We start from the raw sequence: 23,283 nt of genomic DNA, 5'->3' as shown, positions 1-23,283 counted from the left end.
CGCAGTAGTAAAGCTCACCACGGCAATGGCATTTCTGATGGAAAGTACCCAGCTTCTCGGAGTGACAGTTTTGGATCTTGATGTATGCTCTACAATGTTTCGTTTTGGTTAGCGTAAGTGTTTTACCTGCTCAGGCAGACAATCCCGCCGCAACAGAGACTAACTTCGTCGTAGCCAAGCTAAACACAGCAATGGCACTGCTCTTCTCAAGTACCGACTTTCTGAGTGACAGTTTCGGAAAAAAATTTCACGGAGGCGGTTTCTACATGTTTCACTTAGAGTAAGGGTTTTATCAGCTCAAGCAGACAATCGCACAGAGAATACCACAGCAACAGAGACCAACTCTTCGTAGTAGCCAAGCTAACTACGGCAATGGCATTACTGATGGAAGTTACCAAGCTTCTCGGCGTGAAAGTTTTGGATAACATTAATGGACGGCTCTTTCTACATGTTTCATTTATAGTAAGGATTTTATCTGTTCAGGCGGACAATCCCACAGATATTACAATAGCAACAGAGACCAACTCTTCGTGGTAGCCACGCTAACCACCGCAATGGCATTTCTGATGGAAAGTACCAAACTTCTCGGAGTAAAAGTTTTGGATAAAATTAATGGACGGCTCATTCTACACGTTTCGCTTAGTTGTAAGGGTTTTATCTGTTCAGGCGGACAATCCCGCAGAAATACAACAGCAACAGAGACTGTCTGCCTAAGCAGATAAAACCCTTACACTAAACCTAACCCAACCCTTACAAAAAGATGTAGAAAGAACCAGCCGCTAATTATATCCGAACCACAAGCTCCGAAACACTCCGTATCTTCCACCAGAAATACCATTGCCGTGGTTAGCTTGGCTCCTGCTAAGAATTAATCCCACAAATAATACTATAGCAACAGAGACTGTCTTGGAGGTTGCCAAGCTAACAATAGCATTTCTGATGGAAAGTACAGAGCTTCTCGGTATGCAAGATTTGGATAAAATTAACAGGTGGCTCTTTCAACACGTTTGGGTTGGGTTAGGGTTTGTATTAGGGTAAAGGTTTTATCTGCTCAGGCAGCAAATCCCACAGTAAACCCCACAGCAACAGAGACCAACTCTTCGCGGTAGCCAAGCTAACCACGGCAACGGCATTTCAGATTGAAAATACTAGGTTAACTTTATGGTTAGGGTTGAATGCCAGAGCCAACACATGTCAACTGAGCACCACCGCCAATGCCCAAGTGCTGGACTAGAAATACCCCCAGAATTAGGGATATGGATAGAGTTTGATTGGTTAAGTCTAAAGGGCAATTTGGGTGTTTATTCATTACAACTGATCTCCCATCGTCTTATATCTTGATTACTTTATCCCGTTTTAAACTTGAAAAGTTGTTGGTGGGGTTTGGAACAATACAAGTGTTTTTTGTTTGTTTTTTTAATTGAACTTTTCTGCAATTGCAATTTAATGTTTTAAGAGTTAAGACTAAGGTTTAGGGTTAGATCAAATTGATGAATTTCTGCACTTTTTTTCCTTTTTACCACTCAGAACATGCCCCTTCTCTTGATGCTCCCATAAAAGGAACATTGAACATCTAAAGCACAGAGCTTGTGATTAAACCACTTCTCTGTACCCGCTTGGCGCTCAGGAAGAAGCACGCCAACTCAACATCGTGGGTGGCGGGACTCACTTTAGAAAAACATTTCTCACGATAAAACTAAAGAACTTATCCTCGAAAGTAGGATTAGGTTTGGCTAAACGTAACAGATGGCTCTACATCTTTCGGTTAGGGTTGGGGCAAGGATTTCATCTGCTCTGGCACACAATCCTACAGAGAATACCACAGCAAGACACCAACTCGTCGCAGTAGCCAAGCTAACCACAGCAATGGTATTTCTGATGGAAAGTACTGAGCTTTTCAGAGTAAAAGTTTTGCATAAAATTAACAGAGAGAGCTTTCTACATGTTTCACTTGAGATAAGGTTTGGGTTAGGGCTTATCTGCTCAGTCAGACAAGCCCACACAAAAAAAATAACACAGAGAATAACTCTTAGCAGTAGCCAAGCTATCCATGACAAAGTCATTTCTGATGGAAAATACTGAGCTTTTCCAACTGAAAGGTTTGGATAAAATTAATAGATTGGTCTTTCTACATCTTTCGGTTAGGGATGAGTTAGGCTAAGAGTGTTGTCTGCTCAGGCAAACAATACAACAGACAATACCACATCAACAGGGACTACCTCTTCGCAGTAGCATTTCTGAACATGAGCGATAGTTTCAGATAAAATTAACGGATTGCTCTTTCTAGATGTTTCGGTTGAGATAGGGTTTTACCTGCTAAGGCAGAAAATCTTAGAGAATACCAATGCAACAGAGAATAACTTCGATAGACAAGCTAACCACGGTAATGGCATTTCAGATGGAATGTACCGAGCTGCTCGGAATAAAATCTTTGGATAAAATTAAGGGTTGGGTCGTTCCACATCTTTTGGTTAGAGTAGAGTTACAGTAAGGGTTTTATCTGCTCAGGCAGACAATCCCACAAAAAATACCACGGCAACAGAGACTAACTCTTCATAGTAGCCAAGGTAACCACGGCAATGGCATTTCTGATGGAAAGTACCAAGCTTCTCGGAGTGAAAGTTTTGGATAAAATTACAGGACGGCTCTTTCTACATATTTCGCTAAGCGTAAGGGTTTTATCTGCTCAGTCAAACAATCCCACAAAAAAATACCACACCAGAGAATAACTCTTCGCAGTAGCCAAGCTATCCATGACAGTCATTTCTAATGGAAAGTACTGAGCTTTTCCAACTGAAAGGTTTGGATAAAATTAACAGATTGCTCTTTCTACATCTTTCGGTTGGGATAGGGTAAGGGTTTTACCTGCTCAGGCAGACAATCCCACACAGAATAGCATAACAGAGACTAACACTTCACAGTAGGCAAGCTAAACACAGCAATGACAATTCTGAAATAAAGTACCTAGTTTCTCGTAGTCACCATTTTGTATCAAATTAACTGATGACTTTCTTCATGTTTTGGTTGAGGTAGGGTTTGGGATTGGGTAAGGGTTTTATCTACTCGGGCAAACAATCTCACAGCAACATAGACTAAATCTTCTCATTATCAAAGCTCACCATGGGAGTGACAGTTTTGGATCTTAACGTATGCTCTTTCTACAATGTTTCGGTTTGGTTAGCGTAAGGGTTTTATCAGCTCATGCAGACCATCGCACATAGATTACCACAGCAAAAGAGACCAACTCATCGCAGTAGCCAAGGCTAACCACGGCAATGGCATTTCTGATGGAAAGTACCAAACCTCTCGGACTAAGTTTTAGCTAAAATTAATGAATGGCTTTTTCTACATGTTTGTCTTAGTTGTAAGGGTTTTATCAGCTCAGGCAGACAATGGCACAGAGAATACCACAGCAACAGAGTCTAACTCTTCCCAGTAGCCAAGCTAACCACGGCAATGGCATTTCTGATGGAAAGTTCGAAGCTTCTCGGAGTAAAAGCTTTGGATAAAATTGACGGTTCCGTCTACATGTTTCGCTTAGTTGCAAGGGTTTTTTCAGCTCAGGCAGACAATCGAAAAGAGATTACCACAGCAACAGAGACTAACTCTTCGTAGTAGCCAAGCTAACTACGGCAAGGGCATTCCTGATGGAAACTACCAAGCTTCTCGGAGTGAACGTTTTGGATAAAATTACTGGACAGCTCTTTCTACATATTTCGATTAGTGTAAGGGTTTTATCAGCTCAGTCAGTCAATAGCACAGAGAACACCACAGCAACAGAGACTAACTCTTCGTAGTAGCCAAGCTAACTACGGCAATGGCATTACTGATGGAAAGTACCAAGCTTCTCGGAGTGAAAGTTTTAGATAACATTAATGGACGGCACTTGCTACATGTTTCACTTATGGTAAGGGTTTTATCTGTTTAGTCGGACAATCCCGCAGAAATACAACAGCAGCAGACTCTTTGTCGTAGCCAAGCTAACCACGGCAATGGCATTTCTTATGGAAAGTACCAAACCTCTCAGAGTATACGTTTTAGATAAAATTAACGGACGGCTCTTTCTACATTTTTCGCTTAGTTGTAAGGGTTTTATCAGCTCAGCCAAACAATCACACAGAGAATACCACAGCAACAAAGTCCAACTCTTCGCAGTAGCCAAGCTGACCACGGCAATGGCATTTCTGAAGGAAAGTACCAAGTTTTTGGAGTAACAGTTTTGGATAAAATTAATCGACGGCTCTGTCTACATGTTTCGCTTAATTGTAAGGGTTTTATCAGCTCAGGCAGTCAATCGCACAGAAAATACCACAGCAACAGAGAAAAACTCTTTGTAGTAGCCAAACTAACTACGGCAATGGCATTACTGATGGAAAGTACCAAGCTTCTCGGAGTGAAAGTTTTGGAAAACATTAATGGACAGCTCTTCCTACATGTTTCGCTTAGATGTAAAGGGTTTTACCTGTTCAGTCAGACAATCGCACAGAGAATACCACAGCAACAGAGACTAACTCTTCGCAGTAGCCAAGCTAACCACCGCAATGGCATTTCTGATGGAAAGTACCAAGCTTCTCGGAGTGAAAGTTTTGGTTAACATTAATGGACGCCTCTTTCTACATGTTTCACTTATGGTAAGGGTTTTACCTGTTCAGGCGGACAATCCCGCAGACATACAACAGCGACTGTCTGCCTAAGCAGATAAAACCCTTATACTAAACCTAACCCAACCCTTACAAAAAGATGTAGAAAGAGCCAGCCGCTAATTATATCCAAACAAAAAGCGCCGAAACACTCAGTATCTTCCACCAGAAATACCATTGCCGTGGTTAGCTTGGCTCCTGCTAAGAATTAATCCCACAAATAATACCATAGCAACAGAGACTGTCTTGGAGGTTGCCAAGCCAACAATAGCATTTCTGATGGGAAGTACAGAGCTTCTCGGTATGCAAAATTTGGATAAAATTAACAGACGGCTCTTTCAACACGTTTGGGTTAGGGTTTGTATTAGGGTAAAGGTTCTACCTGATCAGGCAGCAAATCCCACAGAAAACCCCACAGCAAGAGACCAACTCTTCGCGGTAGCCAAGCTAACCACGGCTCCGGCATTTCACACTGAATATACTGTTAACTTTATGGTTAGGGTTGAATGCCAGAGCCAACACATATCAACTGAGCACCTCTGCCAATGCCCAAGTGCTGGATTAGAAATACCCCCAGGATTAGGGATATGGATAGAGTTTGATTGGTTAAGTCTAGGGGCTATTTGGTGTTTATTCGTTACAACTGATCTCCCAGTCTTATATCTTGATTACTTTATCCCGTGGGGTTTGGAACAATACAAGTGTTTGTTGTTTGTTTTGTTTTTTTTCAAATTGAACTTTTCTGCAATTGCAATTTAATGTTTTAAGAGTTAAGACTAAGGTTTAGATCAAATTGATGAATTTCTGCACTTTTTTTCCTTTTTACACTCAGAACGTGCCCCTTCTCTTGATGCTCCCATAAAAGGAACATTGAACATCTAAAGCACAGAGCTTGTGATTAAACAACTTCTCTGTACCCGCTTAGCGCTCAGGAAGAAGCACCCCAGCTCATCATCGTGGGTGGCGGGACTCACTTTAGAAAAACATTTCTCACGATAAAAACTAAAGAACTTATCCCCAAAAGTAGGATTAGGTTTGGCTAAACGTAACGGATGACTCCATATATGTTTCGGTTAGGGTTGGGGCAAGGGTTTCATCTGCTCTGGCACACAATCCTACAGAGAATACCACAGCAAGACACCAACTCGTCGCAGTAGCCAAGCTAACCACGGCAATGGTATTTCTAATGGAAAGTACTGAGCTTTTCAGAGTAAAAGTTCTGCATAAAATGAACAGAGAGCTTTCTACATGTTTCACTTGAGGTAAGGTTTGGGTTAGGACTTATCTGCTCAGTCACACAATCCCACAAAAAAATACAACAACAGAGAATAACTCTTAGCAGTAGCCAAGCTATCCATGACAAAGTCATTTCTGATGGAAAGTACTGAGATTATCCAACTGAAAGGTTTGGATAAAATTAATAGATTGCTATTCTACATCTTTCGGTTAGGGATGAGTTAGGCTAAGAGTTTTGTCTGCTCAGGCAAACGATACAACAGACAATACCACATCAACAGGGACTACCTCTTCGCAGTAGCATTTCTGAACATGGAGTGATAGTTTCAGATAAAATTAACGGATTGCTCTTTCTAGATGTTTCGGTTGGAATAGGGTTTTACCTGCTAAGGCAGAAAATCCTACAGAGAATACCACTGCAACAGAGAATAACTTCGATAGACAAGCTAACCACAGTAATTGCATTTCAGATGGAATGTACCGAGCTGCTCGGAATAAAATCTTTGGATAAAATTAAGGGTTGGGTCGTTCCACATCTTTTGGTTAGAGTAGAGTTACGGTAAGGGTTTTATCTGCTCAGGCAGACCATCCCACAGAAAATACCACGGCAACAGAGACTAACTCTTCATAGTAGCCAAACTAACCACAGCAAAGTCATTTCTGATGGAAAGTACCGAGCTTCTCGGAGAGATAGTTCCGGATTAAATTAACAGCCAACTCTTTCTACATGTTTCACTTAAGAGTAAGGGTTTTATCTGCTCAGCCAGAGAGTCCCATAGAAATACCAAAGCAACAGGCAGTCTTGGTGGTAGCCGAAGCCGACCACAGCAATGGCATTTCTGATGGAGAGTAGCCAGCTTGTCGCAGCGATAGTTTTGGGTAAAATAAACGGATGGTTCTTTCTACATGTTTCGGTTGGGTTAGGGTAAGCATTTTACCTGCTCAGGCAGACAATCCCACAGCGACAGACACTACCTCTTCGCAGTAGCCAAGCTAAACACGGCAATGGCATTTCTGCAGGAAAGAACAGAGCTTCTCGGAATTAAAATTTTGGATGAAATTAACGGAGTGCTTTCTACATGTTTCACTTAGGGCAAGGGTTTTATCCGTTTAGGCGGACAATCCCTCAGAAATCCCACAGCAACAGAGACCAACTCTTCATCGTAGCCAAGCTAACCATGGCAATGGCACTGCGGATGGAACGTACCGAGCTTCTCGGCGCGATAGTTTTGGATGAACAGATGGCTCTTTCTACATGTTTCAGTTGAGTTAGGGTAAGTGTTTTACCTGCTCAGGCAGACAATCCCACAGCAAAAGAGACTAACTCTTCGTGGTAGCAAAGCTCACCATGACAATGGCATTTCTGATGGAAAATACTGAGCTTCTCAGAGTAAAATTTTTGGATCCAGTTAAAAAAAGACTTTCTACATTTCGGTTGGGGTAAAGCTCTATCTGCTCAGGCAGATAATCCCACAGAATATACCACAGAAAGTGACTAACTCTTCGCGGTCGCCAAACTAAGCACAACAATGTCATTTCTGAAGGAGAGTACAGAGCTTCTCGTAGTCAAAGCTCTGGATCAAATTAAGATGGTTCTTTCTACATGTTTCGGTTTAGGTAAAGTTTTAACTGCTCAGGTGGACAGTGCCTAAGCGCTGGCTTGGAGAAACCCTCAGGATAAGGGTTATGGAGAGAGTTTGATGGGTTAATGGTAGGTTCAATTTGGATGTTTTTTTCTCATTTACAATTGATCTCCCACTGTCTTGTATCTTGATTGGTTTACCCCGTTTAAACTCGAAAAATTGATGGTGGGGGTTGGAGCATTATAAATTATTTTTTTTGAAGTTCACTGCTACGGCAGTTTGTTTTAGGGTTAGGTTTAAATAAAATTAATGGCTCTCTGCATTTTACCACTCAGAGCATGCTTCTTTCCACAACAGCACAGAACTTGTGATTAAACCACTTCTCTGTACCTGCTTTATACTCAGGAAGAAGCATCACAGCTCATCACCGTGGGTAGCAGGACTCACTTTAGAAACACATTTCTCAAGTTAAGAACTACAAAAATGATTCCTGAAATGGCACATCATGTTCTTCATAAATTGCATGTCCATTATAATTCTGTTATCCTCGTTCAATGTTGTATTATGTAGATCCCTCGTCTGTTGCTCCCCCTGAGACATCTTATTTTATCTCCCTGTTAAATGAGTTTTTCTAGGGAGTTCCTTATCCAATGAGAGGGTCTAAGGACACGATGTTGTGTTGCTATTAAGCCCACTGAGGCAAATCTGTAATATTGGGTTAGGGTTGCTTTGATTTGAAAGTAGGATCAGCTTTGGATAAACTTAATGGGTGGCTCCATTTCTTCCGATTAGGGTTGGGGTAGGGTAAGGGTTTTATCTGCTCTGAAAGACAATCCTACAGAGAATACCACAGCAATAGAGACCAAGTCTTCACAGTAGCCAAGCTAACCACGGCAATGGTATTTATAATGGAAAGCACAAAGCTCAGAGTGATAGTTTGGATAAAATTAACGGATGCCTCCTTCTACATGATTCGGTTGAGTTAGGGTACGGGATTTATCTGCTCAGGCAGACAATACCATAGCAACAGAGACTAACTTCGCGGTAGCCAACGTAACCACGGCAATGGCTTTTATTATGGAAAGTCTTGAGCTTCTCAGAGTTTTGGGTAAAATTAATTGACGGATCTTTCCACACCTTTGGGTTGGGGTAGGGTTTTTGTTAGGGTAATATTTTAGCTGCTCAGGCAGACAATCCCACAAAGAACACCACAGCAATAGAGACTAACTCTTGGCAGTACGCAAGCGAACCATGGCAATGGCATTTCTGATGGATAATACTGACCTTCTCAGAGTGAAAGTTTAGGGTTGAATGCCCAGGAAAGCACGTGTCACCAGAGTGCCTCCGCCAGTGCTGGCTTGGAGATACCCCCAGAATTAGGGTTAGGGATGTGAATAGAGTTTGATGGATTAAGGATACAGTAAATTTGGATGTTTCTTCTTTACAATTCACCTCCCATTGTCTTCCATCTTGATTAGTTTACCCTGCTTTAAGCTTGAAGTTATTGCTGGGGTTTAGACTAATAAGCTTCTTTTTTTGAAGTTGTCTGCTATTGCAATTTAATGTTGTCAGATTAAGGGTTAGGTCTGGATAAAACCGGTGGATTTCTGGATTTTTCCCCCTTTTCAACCCCTCAGAATGCACTCCTTCCTCGAAGCTCCCATAAAGGAGCACTCAACGGTCATAAAAGCAGAGTTTGTCATTAAACAACTTCGCTGTAACCGCTTTGCGCTGAGGAAGATTCATGACAGCCCATTATCGTGGCTGGCGGGAATCACTGTCTACTCATATGTTTTTGTAATGTGTGTGCATATATGTCTGTTAGTGTAGATAGCGGGACCAGAAACTAAAGCATTTATGATCCTAATTCTTTTTGGAGGTGGTAGGTATTGTCTCAGAGAGTAAAGGAAAAATCCCAAAAAATTAAAATTGTGCATAAATATGCATTTTTCTAAAAATGGCTAAAAACCACTTTTATCTGCATTTCAGATGATTCTGAACATCTTTCATTTTTTCACCCATGTAAAAAAAAAAAAAATCTGGGACTTAGAAATGTTTGGCATTATGCAAAATAAATGCATTTTTGCAAAAATGCACTTATGATCCTAATTTTTTTTGGAGGTGGTAGGTATTGTTCCAGAGAGGACCAGAAAAATAGCAGATAAAACAATTTTAATAATTATACATAATTATGCAAAATATGCATTTTCTAAAAATGGCTAAAAACCACTTTTCTTGGCATTTCAAATGATTCTGAGCATTTGGGGGGAGGGAGTTGGAGTAGGGGGGTAAACCACTTTTCTCGGCATTTCAGATGATTGAGCATTTGGGGGAAGGGAGTTGGAGTGGGGGGTTTAGGGGCAGGCGGTTAGCTGGCAGGATGAAGAGGAGGAAGATTTAGACGGGTGGATAACCAAACCGCTACATTGCAGCAGGGTTCCTCTAGTAGAAACATATTTCAAGTTAAGAACGGCAGAAATGAGCACTGAAAATACAGTCTTCTGCAGCTTGTGGTTAGCCTTAGGTTTGGATAAACTTAACGGATGGATCTTACAGTTAGGGCTGGGGTTTGATCTGCTAGGGCAGACAATCCTACAGCAGAGACTGGCTGCCTGAGCAAAAAAAAAAAAAAAACCTCTTACCCTAGTTCTACCGCCAAGTCCAAGAGAAAAACGTAGACTGAGCTATCCGTTAATTTTATCCAAACCTTTGACACAGAGAAGCTCTGTACTTTCCATCAGAAATGCCACTGCAGTGGTTAGCTTGGCAACCGCCAAGACAATCTCTGTTACTATGGTATTCTTTGTGGGATTAAATCTTAGCAGGAGCCAAACTAACCACAGCAATGTCATTTCTGAAGGAGAATACCAAGCTTCTCGTAGTCAAAGTCTTGGATCAAATTAACAGATGGTTCTTTCTACATGTTTCGGTTTAGGTAGGGTTTGGGTAAAGTTTTATCTGCTCAGGTGGACAGTGCCTAAGCGCCGGCTTGGAGAAACCCTCAGGATTAGGGTTATGGAGAGAGTTTAATGGGTTAATGGTAGGTTCAATTTGGATGTTTTTTCTTCTTTACAATTGATCGCCCACTGTCTTGTATCTTGATTGGTTTACGCCGTTTAAACTTGAAAAATTGATGGTGGGGGTTGGAGCATTAAATGATTTTTTTTTGAAGTTCACTGCTATGGCAGTTTGTTTTTAGGGTTAGGTTTAAATAAAAATGAATTGATGGCTCTCTGCATTTTACCACTCAAAGCATGCTTCTTTCCACAAAAGCACAGAACTTGTGATTAAACCACTTCTCTGTACCTGCTTTATGCTCAGGAAGAAGCATCACAGCTCATCATCGTGGGTAGCAGGACTCACTTTAGAAACATTTCTCTAGAACAGCACAGGAACAGACTAACTCTTCGCAATAGGCAAGCGAACCATGGCAAAGGTATTTCTGACCTTCTCGGAGTGAAAATTTAGGGTTGAATGCCCGGGTCAGCGCATGTCACCAGAGTGCTGGCTTGGAGATACCCCCAGAATTAGGGTTAGAGATGTGCATAGAGTTTGATGGATTAAGGATTCGGTAAATTTGGATGTTACTTCCTTACAATTCACCTCCCATTGTATTCCATCTTGACTAGTTTACCCTGCTTTAAGCTTCAAAAGTTGTTGGTGGGGTTTAGAGTAATGAGCTTTTTTTGTTTTTAAGCTGTCTGCTATTGCAATTTAATGTTTTTAGGGTAAGGATTAGGACTAAGGTTTAGGTCTGGATAAAACTGGTGGATTTCTGAATTATTCCCCCTTTTTAACCCCTCAGAATGCACTCCTTCCTTGAAGCTCCGATAAAGGAGCACTCAACGGTCATAAAAGCAGAGTTTGTCATTAAACAACTTCCCTGTACCCGCTTTGCGCTCCGGAAGATTCATGACAGCCCATTATCGTGGCTGGCGGGAATCACTTTCTACTCATAGGTTTGCGTAATGTGCGCGTGTGCGTATATGTCTGTTAGTGTAGATAGCGGGACCGGACACTAAAACATTTATGATCCTAATTCTTTTTGGAGGTGGTAGGTATTGTCTCAGAGAGTAAAGGAAAAATCCCAGAAAATTAAAATTATGCATAAATATGCATTTTTCTAAAAATGGCTAAAAACTACTTTTATCTGCATTTCAGATGATTCTGAGCATCTTTCATTTTTTCACCTGTGTAAAAAAAAATAATCTGGGACTTAGAAATGTTTGGCATTATGCAAAATAAATGCATTTTTGCAAAAATGCACTTATGATCCTAATTTTTTTTTGAGGTGGTAGGTATTGTTCCAGAGAGGACCAGAAAAACAGCAGAAAATTAAAACAATTTTAATAATTATGCAATATGCATTTTCTAAAAATGGCTAAAAACCACTTTTCTCGGCATTTCAGATGATTGAGCATTTGATGGGATGGAGTTGGAGTAGGGAGATTTAGGGGCAGGAGGAAGGCGGTCAGCTGGCAGGATGAAGATTTAGACGGGTGGATAACCAAACCGCTACATTGCAGCAGGGTTCCTCTAGTAGAAACATATTTCAAGTTAAGAACGGCCAGAAATGATTGCTGAAAATAGTCTTCTGCAGCTTTTGGTTAGCGTTAGGTTTGGATAAACTTAACGGATGGATCTTACGGTTAGGGCAGACAATCCTACAGCAGAGACTGGCTGCCTGAGCAAAAAAAAAAAAAAACCTCATACCCTAGTTCTACCGCCAAGTCCAACAGAAAAACGTAGACTGAGCTATCCGTTAATTTTATCCAAACCTTTGACACCGAGAAGCTCTGTACTTTCCATCAGAAATGCCACTGCAGTGGTTAGCTTGGCAACCGCCAAGACAATCTCTGTTACTATGGTATTCTTTGTGGGATTAATTCTTAGCAGGAGCCAAACTAACCACAGCAATGTCATTTCTGAAGGAGAATACCAAGCTTCTCGTAGTCAAAGTTTTGGATCAAATTAACAGATGGTTCTTTCTACATGTTTCGGTAGGGTTTGGGTCAAGTTTTATCTGCTCAGGTGGACAGTGCCTAAGCGCTGGCTTGGAGAAACCCTCAGGATTAGGGTTATGGAGAGAGGTTGATGGGTTAATGGTAGGTTCAATTTGGATGATTTTTCTTCTTTACAATTGATCTCCCACTGTCTTGTATCTTGATTGGTTTACCCCGTTTAAACTTGAAAAATTGATGGTGGGGGTTGGAGCATTATAAATGATTTTTTTTTTTAAGTTCACTGCTACGGCAGTTTGTTTTAAATAAAATTAATTGATGGCTCTCTGCATTTTACCACTCAGAGCATGCTTCTTTCCACAAAAGCACAGAACTTGTGATTAAACCACTTCTCTGTACCTGCTTTATGCTCAGGAAGAAGCATCACAGCTCATCATCGTGGGTAGCAGGACTCACTTTAGAAACATTTCTCTAGAACAGCACAGGAACAGACTAACTCTTCGCAATAGGCAAGCGAACCATGGCAAAGGTATTTCTGACCTTCTCGGAGTGAAAATTTAGGGTTGAATGCCCGGGTCAGCGCATGTCACCAGAGTGCTGGCTTGGAGATACCCCCAGAATTAGGGTTAGAGATGTGCATAGAGTTTGATGGATTAAGGATTCGGTAAATTTGGATGTTACTTCCTTACAATTCACCTCCCATTGTATTCCATCTTGACTAGTTTACCCTGCTTTAAGCTTCAAAAGTTGTTGGTGGGGTTTAGAGTAATGAGCTTTTTTTGTTTTTAAGCTGTCTGCTATTGCAATTTAATGTTTTTAGGGTAAGGATTAGGACTAAGGTTTAGGTCTGGATAAAACTGGTGGATTTCTGAATTATTCCCCCTTTTTAACCCCTCAGAATGCACTCCTTCCTTGAAGCTCCGATAAAGGAGCACTCAACGGTCATAAAAGCAGAGTTTGTCATTAAACAACTTCCCTGTACCCGCTTTGCGCTCCGGAAGATTCATGACAGCCCATTATCGTGGCTGGCGGGAATCACTTTCTACTCATAGGTTTGCGTAATGTGCGCGTGTGCGTATATGTCTGTTAGTGTAGATAGCGGGACCGGACACTAAAACATTTATGATCCTAATTCTTTTTGGAGGTGGTAGGTATTGTCTCAGAGAGTAAAGGAAAAATCCCAGAAAATTAAAATTATGCATAAATATGCATTTTTCTAAAAATGGCTAAAAACTACTTTTATCTGCATTTCAGATGATTGAGCATCTTTCATTTTTTCACCTGTGTAAAAAAAAAAAATCTGGGACTTAGAAATGTTTGGCATTATGCAAAATAAATGCATTTTTGCAAAAATGCACTTATGATCCTAATTTTTTTTTGGAGGTGGTAGGTATTGTTCCAGAGAGGACCAGAAAAACAGCAGAAAATTAAAACAATTTTAATTATGCAAAATATGCATTTTCTAAAAATGGCTAAAAACCACTTTTCTCGGCATTTCAGATGATTGAGCATTTGATGGGATGGCGTTGGAGTAGGGAGATTTAGGGGCAGGAGGAAGGCGGTCAGCTGGCAGGATGAAGATTTAGACGGGTGGATAACCAAACCGCTACATTGCAGCAGGGTTCCTCTAGTAGAAACATATTTCAAGTTAAGAACGGCCAGAAATGATTGCTGAAAATAGTCTTCTGCAGCTTTTGGTTAGCGTTAGGTTTGGATAAACTTAACGGATGGATCTTACGGTTAGGGCAGACAATCCTACAGCAGAGACTGGCTGCCTGAGCAAAAAAAAAAAAAAAACCTCATACCCTAGTTCTACCGCCAAGTCCAACAGAAAAACGTAGACTGAGCTATCCGTTAATTTTATCCAAACCTTTGACACCGAGAAGCTCTGTACTTTCCATCAGAAATGCCACTGCAGTGGTTAGCTTGGCAACCGCCAAGACAATCTCTGTTACTATGGTATTCTTTGTGGGATTAATTCTTAGCAGGAGCCAAACTAACCACAGCAATGTCATTTCTGAAGGAGAATACCAAGCTTCTCGTAGTCAAAGTTTTGGATCAAATTAACAGATGGTTCTTTCTACATGTTTCGGTAGGGTTTGGGTCAAGTTTTATCTGCTCAGGTGGACAGTGCCTAAGCGCTGGCTTGGAGAAACCCTCAGGATTAGGGTTATGGAGAGAGGTTGATGGGTTAATGGTAGGTTCAATTTGGATGATTTTTCTTCTTTACAATTGATCTCCCACTGTCTTGTATCTTGATTGGTTTACCCCGTTTAAACTTGAAAAATTGATGGTGGGGGTTGGAGCATTATAAATGATTTTTTTTTTTAAGTTCACTGCTACGGCAGTTTGTTTTAAATAAAATTAATTGATGGCTCTCTGCATTTTACCACTCAGAGCATGCTTCTTTCCACAAAAGCACAGAACTTGTGATTAAACCACTTCTCTGTACCTGCTTTATGCTCAGGAAGAAGCATCACAGCTCATCATCGTGGGTAGCAGGACTCACTTTAGAAACATTTCTCTAGAACAGCACAGGAACAGACTAACTCTTCGCAATAGGCAAGCGAACCATGGCAAAGGTATTTCTGACCTTCTCGGAGTGAAAATTTAGGGTTGAATGCCCGGGTCAGCACATGTCACCAGAGTGCTGGCTTGGAGATACCCCCAGAATTAGGGTTAGAGATGTGCATAGAGTTTGATGGATTAAGGATTCGGTAAATTTGGATGTTACTTCCTTACAATTCACCTCCCATTGTATTCCATCTTGACTAGTTTACCCTGCTTTAAGCTTCAAAAGTTGTTGGTGGGGTTTAGAGTAATGAGCTTTTCTTGTTTTTAAGCTGTCTGCTATTGCAATTTAATGTTTTTAGGGTAAGGATTAGGACTAAGGTTTAGGTCTGGATAAAACTGGTGGATTTCTGAATTATTCCCCCTTTTTAACCCCTCAGAATGCACTCCTTCCTCGAAGCTCCCATAAAGGAGCACTCAACGGTCATAAAAGCAGAGTTTGTCATTAAACAACTTCCCTGCACCCGATTTGCGCTCAGGAAGATTCATGACAGCCCATTATCGTGGCTGGTGGGAATCACTTTCTACTCATAAGTTTTCGTAATGTGTGTGTGTGGTGTTAGTGTAGATAGCGGGACCGGAAACTAAAGCATTTATGATCCCAATTCTTTTTGGAGGTGGTAGGTATCGTCTCAGAGAGTAACGGAAAAATCCCAGAAAATTAAAATTATGCATTGATATGCATTTTTCTACAAATGGCTAAAAACCACTTTTATCTGCATTTCAGATGATTGAGCATCTTTGATTTTTTCCACCTATGTAAAAAAAAAAATCTGGGACTTAGAAATGTTTGGCATTATGCAAAATAAATGCATTTTTGCAAAAATCCACTTATGATCCTAATTTTTTTTGGAGGTGGTAGGTATTGTTCCAGAGGACCGGAAAAATAAAACAATATAATAATTAGACAATTATGCATTTTCTAAAAATGGCTAAAAACCACTTTTCTTGGCATTTCATATGATTCTGAGCATTTGGGGGGAGGGAGTAAACCACTTTTCTCGGCATTTCAGATGATTGAGCATTTGGGGGAAGGGAGTTGGAGTGGGGGGTTTAGGGGCAGGCGGTTAGCTGGCAGGATTTAGAGGAGGAAGATTTAGACGGGTGGATAACCAAACCGCTACATTGCAGCAGGGTTCCTCTAGTAGAAACATATTTCAAGTTAAGAACGGCAGAAATGATTGCTGAAAATAGTCTTCTGCAGCTTTTGGTTAGCGTTAGGTTTGGATAAACTTAACGGATGGATCTTACGATTAGGGCAGACAATCCTACAGCACAGACTGGCTGCCTGAGCAAAAAAAAAAAAACAAACCTCTTATCCTAGTTCTACCGCCAAGTCCAACAGAAAAACGTAGACTGAGCTATCCGTTAATTTTATCCAAACCTTTGACACCGAGAAGCTCTGTACTTTCCATCAGAAATGCCACTGCAGTGGTTAGCTTGGCAACCGCCAAGACAATCTCTGTTACTATGGTATTCTTTGTGGGATTAATTCTTAGCAGGAGCCAAACTAACCACAGCAATGTCATTTCTGAAGGAGAATACCAAGCTTCTCGTAGTCAAAGTTTTGGATCAAATTAACAGATGGTTCTTTCTACATGTTTCGGTAGGGTTTGGGTCAAGTTTTATCTGCTCAGGTGGACAGTGCCTAAGCGCTGGCTTGGAGAAACCCTCAGGATTAGGGTTATGGAGAGAGGTTGATGGGTTAATGGTAGGTTCAATTTGGATGATTTTTCTTCTTTACAATTGATCTCCCACTGTCTTGTATCTTGATTGGTTTACCCCGTTTAAACTTGAAAAATTGATGGTGGGGGTTGGAGCATTATAAATGATTTTTTTTTTTAAGTTCACTGCTACGGCAGTTTGTTTTAAATAAAATTAATTGATGGCTCTCTGCATTTTACCACTCAGAGCATGCTTCTTTCCACAAAAGCACAGAACTTGTGATTAAACCACTTCTCTGTACCTGCTTTATGCTCAGGAAGAAGCATCACAGCTCATCATCGTGGGTAGCAGGACTCACTTTAGAAACATTTCTCTAGAACAGCACAGGAACAGACTAACTCTTCGCAATAGGCAAGCGAACCATGGCAAAGGTATTTCTGACCTTCTCGGAGTGAAAATTTAGGGTTGAATGCCCGGGTCAGCACATGTCACCAGAGTGCTGGCTTGGAGATACCCCCAGAATTAGGGTTAGAGATGTGCATAGAGTTTGATGGATTAAGGATTCGGTAAATTTGGATGTTACTTCCTTACAATTCACCTCCCATTGTATTCCATCTTGACTAGTTTACCCTGCTTTAAGCTTCAAAAGTTGTTGGTGGGGTTTAGAGTAATGAGCTTTTCTTGTTTTTAAGCTGTCTGCTATTGCAATTTAATGTTTTTAGGGTAAGGATTAGGACTAAGGTTTAGGTCTGGATAAAACTGGTGGATTTCTGAATTATTCCCCCTTTTTAACCCCTCAGAATGCACTCCTTCCTCGAAGCTCCCATAAAGGAGCACTCAACGGTCATAAAAGCAGAGTTTGTCATTAAACAACTTCCCTGCACCCGATTTGCGCTCAGGAAGATTCATGACAGCCCATTATCGTGGCTGGTGGGAATCACTTTCTACTCATAAGTTTTCGTAATGTGTGTGTGTGGTGTTAGTGTAGATAGCGGGACCGGAAACTAAAGCATTTATGATCCCAATTCTTTTTGGAGGTGGTAGGTATCGTCTCAGAGTAACGGAAAAATCCCAGAAAATTAAAATTATGCATTGATATGCATTTTTCTACAAATGGCTAAAAACCACTTTTATCTGCATTTCAGATGATTGAGCATCTTTGATTTTTTCCACCTATGTAAAAAAAAAAATCTGGGACTTAGAAATGTTTGGCATTATGCAAAATAAATGCATTTTTGCAAAAATCCACTTATGATCCTAATTTTTTTTGGAGGTGGTAGGTATTGTTCCAGAGGACCGGAAAAATAAAACAATATAATAATTAGACAATTATGCATTTTCTAAAAATGGCTAAAAACCACTTTTCTTGGCATTTCATATGATTCTGAGCATTTGGGGGGAGGGAGTAAACCACTTTTCTCGGCATTTCAGATGATTGAGCATTTGGGGGAAGGGAGTTGGAGTGGGGGGTTTAGGGGCAGGCGGTTAGCTGGCAGGATTTAGAGGAGGAAGATTTAGACGGGTGGATAACCAAACCGCTACATTGCAGCAGGGTTCCTCTAGTAGAAACATATTTCAAGTTAAGAACGGCAGAAATGATTGCTGAAAATAGTCTTCTGCAGCTTTTGGTTAGCGTTAGGTTTGGATAAACTTAACGGATGGATCTTACGATTAGGGCAGACAATCCTACAGCACAGACTGGCTGCCTGAGCAAAAAAAAAAAAACAAACCTCTTATCCTAGTTCTACCGCCAAGTCCAACAGAAAAACGTAGACTGAGCTATCTGTTAATTTTATCCAAACCTTTGACACCGAGAAGCTCTGTACTTTCCATCAGAAATGCCACTGCAGTGGTTAGCTTGGCAACCGCCAAGACAGTCTCTGTTACTATGGTATTCTTTGTGGGATTAATTCTTAGCAGGAGCCAAACTAACCACAGCAATGTCATTTCTGAAGGAGAATACAAAGCTTCTCGTAGTCAAAGTTTTGGATCAAATTAACAGATGGTTCTTTCTACATGTTTCGGTAGGGTTTGGGTAAAGTTTTATCTGCTCAGGTGGACAGTGCCTAAGCACTGGCTTGGAGAAACCCTCAGGATTAGGGTTATGGAGAGAGTTTAATGGGTTAATGGTAGGTTCAATTTGGATGTTTTTTCTTCTTTACAATTGATCGCCCACTGTCTTGTATCTTGGTTTACCCCGTTTAAACTTGAAAAATTGATGGTGGGGGTTGGAGCATTATAAATGTTTTTTTTTGAAGTTCACTGCTATGGCAGTTTGTTTTTAGGGTTCGGTTTAAATAAAATTAATGGCTCTGCATTTTACCACTCAGAGCACGCTTCTTTCCACAAAAGCACAGAACTTGTGATTAAACCACTTCTCTGTACCTACTTTATGCTCAGGAAGAAGCATCACAGCTCATCCTCGTGGGTAGCAGGACTCACTTTAGAAACACATTTCTCTACAACAGCACAGCAACAGACTAACTCTTCGCAATAGGCAAGCGAACCATGGCAATGGTATTTCTGATGGATAATACTGACCTTCTCGGAGTGAAAGTTTAGGGCTGAATGCCCGGGTCAGCGCGTGTCACCAGAGTGCTGGCTTGGAGATATCTCCAGAATTAGGGTTAGAGATGTGGATAGAGTTTGATGGATTAAGGTTACGGTAAATTTGGATGTTAATTCCTTACAATTCACCTCCCATTGTATTCCATCTTGACTAGTTTACCCTGCTTTAAGCTTTAAACGTTGTTGGTGGTGTTTAGAGTAATAAGCTTTTTTTGTTTTTAAGCTGTCTGCTATTGCAATTTAATGTTTTTAGGGTAAGGATTAGGACTAAGGTTTAGGTCTGGATAAAACTGGTGGATTTCTGAATTATTCCCCCTTTTTAACCCCTCAGAATACACTCCTTCCTCGAAGCTCCCATAAAGGAGCACTCAACGGTCATAAAAGCAGAGTTTGTCATTAAATAACTTCCCTGCACCCGCTTTGCGCTCCGGAAGATTCATGACAGCCCATTATCGTGGCTGGCGGGAATCACTTTCTACTCATAGGTTTTCGTAATGTGTGTGTATATGTCAGTTAGTGTAGATAGCGGGACCGGAAACTAAAGCATTTATGATCCCAATTCTTTTTGGAGGTGGTAGGTATTGTCTCAGAGTGTAAAGGAAAATCCCAGAAAATTAAAATTATGCATTTTTCTAAAAATGGCTAAATACCACTTTTATCTGCAATTCAGATGATTGAGCATCTTTCATTTTTTCACCTATGTAAAAAAAAAAATCTGGGCCTTAGAAATGTTTGGCATTATGCAAAATAAATGCATTTTTGCAAAAATCCACTTATGATCCTAATTTTTTTTGGAGGTGGTAGGTATTGTTCCAGAGGACCAGAAAATTAAAACAATTTTAATAATTAGACATAATTATGCAAAATATGCATTTTCTAAAAATGGCTAAAAACCACTTTTCTTGGCATTTCAGATGATTCTGAGCATTTGGGGGGAGGGAGTTGGAGTAGGGGGGTAAACCACTTTTCTCAGCATTTCAGATGATTCTGAGCATTTGATGGGATGGGGGATTTAGGGGCAGGGGGAAGGTGGTCAGCTGGCAGAATGAAGATTTAGACAGATGGATAACCAAACCGCTACATTGCAGCAGGGTTCCTCTAGTAGAAACATATTTCAAGTTGAGAACGGCAGAAATGATTGCTGAAAACACAGTCTTCTGCAGCTTTTGGTTAGCGTTAGGTTTGGATAAACTTAACGGATGGATCTTACGGTTAGGGCAGACAATCCTACAGCAGAGACTGGCTGCCTGAGCAAAAAAAAAAAAAAAAAAAAAAAAAAAAAAAAAAAACACACCTCTTACCCTAGTTCTACCGCCAAGTCCAACAGAAAAACGTAGACTGAGCTATCCGTTAATTTTATCCAAACCTTTGACACCGAGAAGCTCTGTACTTTCCATCAGAAATGCCACTGCAGTGGTTAGCTTGGCAACCGCCAAGACAATCTCTGTTACTATGGTATTCTTTGTGGGATTAATTCTTAGCAGGAGCCAAACTAACCACAGCAATGTCATTTCTGAAGGAGAATACCAAGCTTCTCGTAGTCAAAGTTTTGGATCAAATTAACAGATGGTTCTTTCTACATGTTTCGGTAGGGTTTGGGTAAAGTTTTATCTGCTCAGGTGGACAGGGCCTAAGCGCTGGCTTGGAGAAACCCTCAGGATTAGGGTTATGGAGAGAGTTTGATGGGTTAATGGTAGGTTCAATTTGGATGTTTTTTCTTCTTTACAATTGATCTCCCACTGTCTGGTATCTTGATTGGTTTACCTCGTTTAAACTTGAAAAATTGATGGTGGGGGTTGGAGCATTATAAATGATTTTTTTTTTGAAGTTCACTGCTACGGCAGTTTGTTTTTAGGGTTAGGTTTAAATAAAATTAATTGATGGCTCTCTGCATTTTACCACTCAGAGCATGCTTCTTTCCACAAAAGCACAGAAATTGTGTTTAAGCCACTTCTCTGTACCTGCTTTATTCTCAGGAAGAAGCATCACAGCTCATCATCATGGATAGCAGGACTCACTTTAGAAACACATTTCTCAAGAACAGCACAGCAACAGAGACTAACTCTTCGCAGTAGGCAAGCAAACCACGGCAATGGTATTTCTGATGGATAATACGGACCGTCTCGGAGTGAAAGTTTAAGGTTGAATGCCCGGGTCAGCGCGTGTCACCAGAGCGCTGGCTTGGCGATACCCCCAGAATTAGGGTTAGGGATGTGGATAGAGTTTGATGCATTAAGGATACGGTAAATTTGGATGTTTCTTCTTTACAATTCACCTCCCATCTTGATTAGTTTACCCTGCTTTAAGCTTGAAAGTTGTTGGGGTTTAGAGTAATAAGCTTTTTTATTTTTTATTTTTAAGTTGTCCGCTATTGCAATTTAATTTTTTTAGGGTAAGGATTAGGACTAAAGTTTAGGTCTGGATAAAACTGGATTTCTGGATTTTCCCCCCTTTTTAACCCCTCAGAATGCGCTCCTTCCTCAAAGTTCCTATAAAGGAGCACTCAACGGTCATAAAAGCAGAGTTTGTCATTAAACAACTTCCCTGTACCCGCTTTGCGCTCAGGAAGATTCACAACAGCCTATAATCGTGGCTGGTGGGAATCACTTAGAAACATATTTCAAGTTACGTAAGGCAGAAATGATCGCTTAAAATAGTCTTCTGCAGCTTTAGGTTTGGATAAACTTAACGGATGGATCTTGCGGTTAGGGCTGGGGTTTGATCTGCTAGGGTAGACAATACTACAGCAGAGACTTGGCTGTCTGAGCAAACAAACAAAAAAAAAAAAACCTCTTACCCTAGTTCTACCTCCAAGTATAACAAAAAAGTGTAGAATGAGCTGTTAATTTTATCCAAACCTTTCACACCGAAAAGCTCTGTACTTTCCATCAGAAACGCCACTGCAGTGGTTAGCTTGGCAACCGCCAAGACAGTGTCTTACTATGGTATTCTTTGTGGGATTAATTCTTAACAGGAGTCAAGCTAACCACAGCAATGGCATTTCTGATGGTTAATACTGAGTGTCTTGGAGCTTTAGGTTTGTATACAATTAACGGATGGCTCTTCCTACATTTTTAAGGGTTGGGAGAGGTTTAGTATAAGGGTTTTATCTGCACAGGCAGACAGTCTCTGTTGCCGACCATAACCCTACGCCAACCCTGACCGAAAGATGTAGAACGAGATGGCTCTTTCTACATGTTTCGCTTAGGGTAAGGGTTTTATCAGCTCAGGTAGACAATCGCACAGAGAATACCACAGCAACAGAGTCTAACTCTTCGCAGTAGCCATGCTAACCACGGCAATGGCATTTCTGATGTAAAGTACCAAGCTTCTCGAAGTGAAAGTTTTGGATAAAATTACTGAAGTGCTTTCTACATGTTTCACTTAGGGTAAGGGTTTTATCCGTTTAGTCGAACAATCCCTCAGAAATCCCACAGCAACAGAGACCAACTCTTCATTGTAGCCAAGCTAATTATGACAATGGCACTGTGGATGGAAAGTACCGAGCTTCTCGGAATGAAAGTTTTGGATAAAATTAACGGACGGCTCTTTCTACATATTTCGATTAGTGTAAGCGTTTTATCAGCTTGGGCAATCAATCGCACAGAGAATACCACAGCAACAGAGGCTAACTCTTCACGGTAGCCAAGCTAACCACGGTAACGGCATTTATAATGGAAAGCACCGAGCTTCTCAGAGTGATAGTTTTGGCTAAAATTAACAGATGCCTCCTACATGATTCGGTTGGGTTAGGGATTTATCTGCTCAGGCAGACAATACCACAGCAAAAGAGACTAACTTTGCAGTAGCCAAGCTAACGACGGTAATGGCATTTCTTATGTAAAGTCTTGAGCTTCTCAGAGTGAGTTTTGGATAAAATTGCCGGATCTTTCCACACCTTTGGGTTGGGTTTTTGTTAGGGTAAGATTTTACTTGCTCAGGTAGACAATCCCACAAAGATCACCACAGCAACAGAGACTAACTCTTCACAGTAGGCAAGCGAACCATGGCAATGGCATTTCTGATGGATAATACTGACCTTCTCGTTGTGAAAGTTAA

General features: G+C 40.8%; 3 non-coding genes and 13 pseudogenes across 3 annotated transcripts; all 16 read right to left on the bottom strand.

The window, feature by feature from the left end:
- Positions 1–1,518: 1,518 nt before the first annotated feature.
- On the bottom strand, positions 1,519–1,727 carry LOC130127444 (small nucleolar RNA U3). Its single transcript, XR_008811821.1, has one exon. It is a non-coding gene; the product is annotated as a small nucleolar RNA U3 (small nucleolar RNA).
- Positions 1,728–5,463: 3,736 nt separating this feature from the next.
- On the bottom strand, positions 5,464–5,673 carry LOC130127448 (small nucleolar RNA U3). Its single transcript, XR_008811823.1, has one exon. It is a non-coding gene; the product is annotated as a small nucleolar RNA U3 (small nucleolar RNA).
- Positions 5,674–7,785: 2,112 nt separating this feature from the next.
- On the bottom strand, positions 7,786–7,966 carry LOC130127478 (small nucleolar RNA U3; annotated as a pseudogene).
- A 1,121-nt stretch (positions 7,967–9,087) lies between these two features.
- LOC130127578 (small nucleolar RNA U3) lies at positions 9,088–9,271 on the bottom strand (annotated as a pseudogene).
- Positions 9,272–10,701: 1,430 nt separating this feature from the next.
- Positions 10,702–10,867, bottom strand: LOC130127522 (small nucleolar RNA U3; annotated as a pseudogene).
- Positions 10,868–11,255: 388 nt separating this feature from the next.
- LOC130127608 (small nucleolar RNA U3) lies at positions 11,256–11,435 on the bottom strand (annotated as a pseudogene).
- Positions 11,436–12,755: 1,320 nt separating this feature from the next.
- LOC130127514 (small nucleolar RNA U3) lies at positions 12,756–12,921 on the bottom strand (annotated as a pseudogene).
- A 388-nt stretch (positions 12,922–13,309) lies between these two features.
- Positions 13,310–13,489, bottom strand: LOC130127602 (small nucleolar RNA U3; annotated as a pseudogene).
- A 1,319-nt stretch (positions 13,490–14,808) lies between these two features.
- LOC130127508 (small nucleolar RNA U3) lies at positions 14,809–14,974 on the bottom strand (annotated as a pseudogene).
- Positions 14,975–15,362: 388 nt separating this feature from the next.
- Positions 15,363–15,536, bottom strand: LOC130127590 (small nucleolar RNA U3; annotated as a pseudogene).
- A 1,357-nt stretch (positions 15,537–16,893) lies between these two features.
- LOC130127502 (small nucleolar RNA U3) lies at positions 16,894–17,059 on the bottom strand (annotated as a pseudogene).
- A 388-nt stretch (positions 17,060–17,447) lies between these two features.
- Positions 17,448–17,621, bottom strand: LOC130127583 (small nucleolar RNA U3; annotated as a pseudogene).
- A 1,356-nt stretch (positions 17,622–18,977) lies between these two features.
- Positions 18,978–19,136, bottom strand: LOC130127559 (small nucleolar RNA U3; annotated as a pseudogene).
- A 410-nt stretch (positions 19,137–19,546) lies between these two features.
- On the bottom strand, positions 19,547–19,771 carry LOC130127546 (small nucleolar RNA U3). The gene has a single exon (XR_008811835.1). It is a non-coding gene; the product is annotated as a small nucleolar RNA U3 (small nucleolar RNA).
- A 1,350-nt stretch (positions 19,772–21,121) lies between these two features.
- LOC130127553 (small nucleolar RNA U3) lies at positions 21,122–21,291 on the bottom strand (annotated as a pseudogene).
- Positions 21,292–21,681: 390 nt separating this feature from the next.
- On the bottom strand, positions 21,682–21,885 carry LOC130127483 (small nucleolar RNA U3; annotated as a pseudogene).
- Positions 21,886–23,283: the final 1,398 nt, after the last annotated feature.

This window comes from Lampris incognitus, chromosome 1, assembly GCF_029633865.1.
Source record: "Lampris incognitus isolate fLamInc1 chromosome 1, fLamInc1.hap2, whole genome shotgun sequence".
NCBI classification, from domain to species: Eukaryota; Metazoa; Chordata; class Actinopteri; order Lampriformes; family Lampridae; genus Lampris; species Lampris incognitus.
The sequence above is the reverse complement of the archived record's forward strand: the minus strand, read 5'-3'. Positions and strand labels throughout refer to the sequence as shown.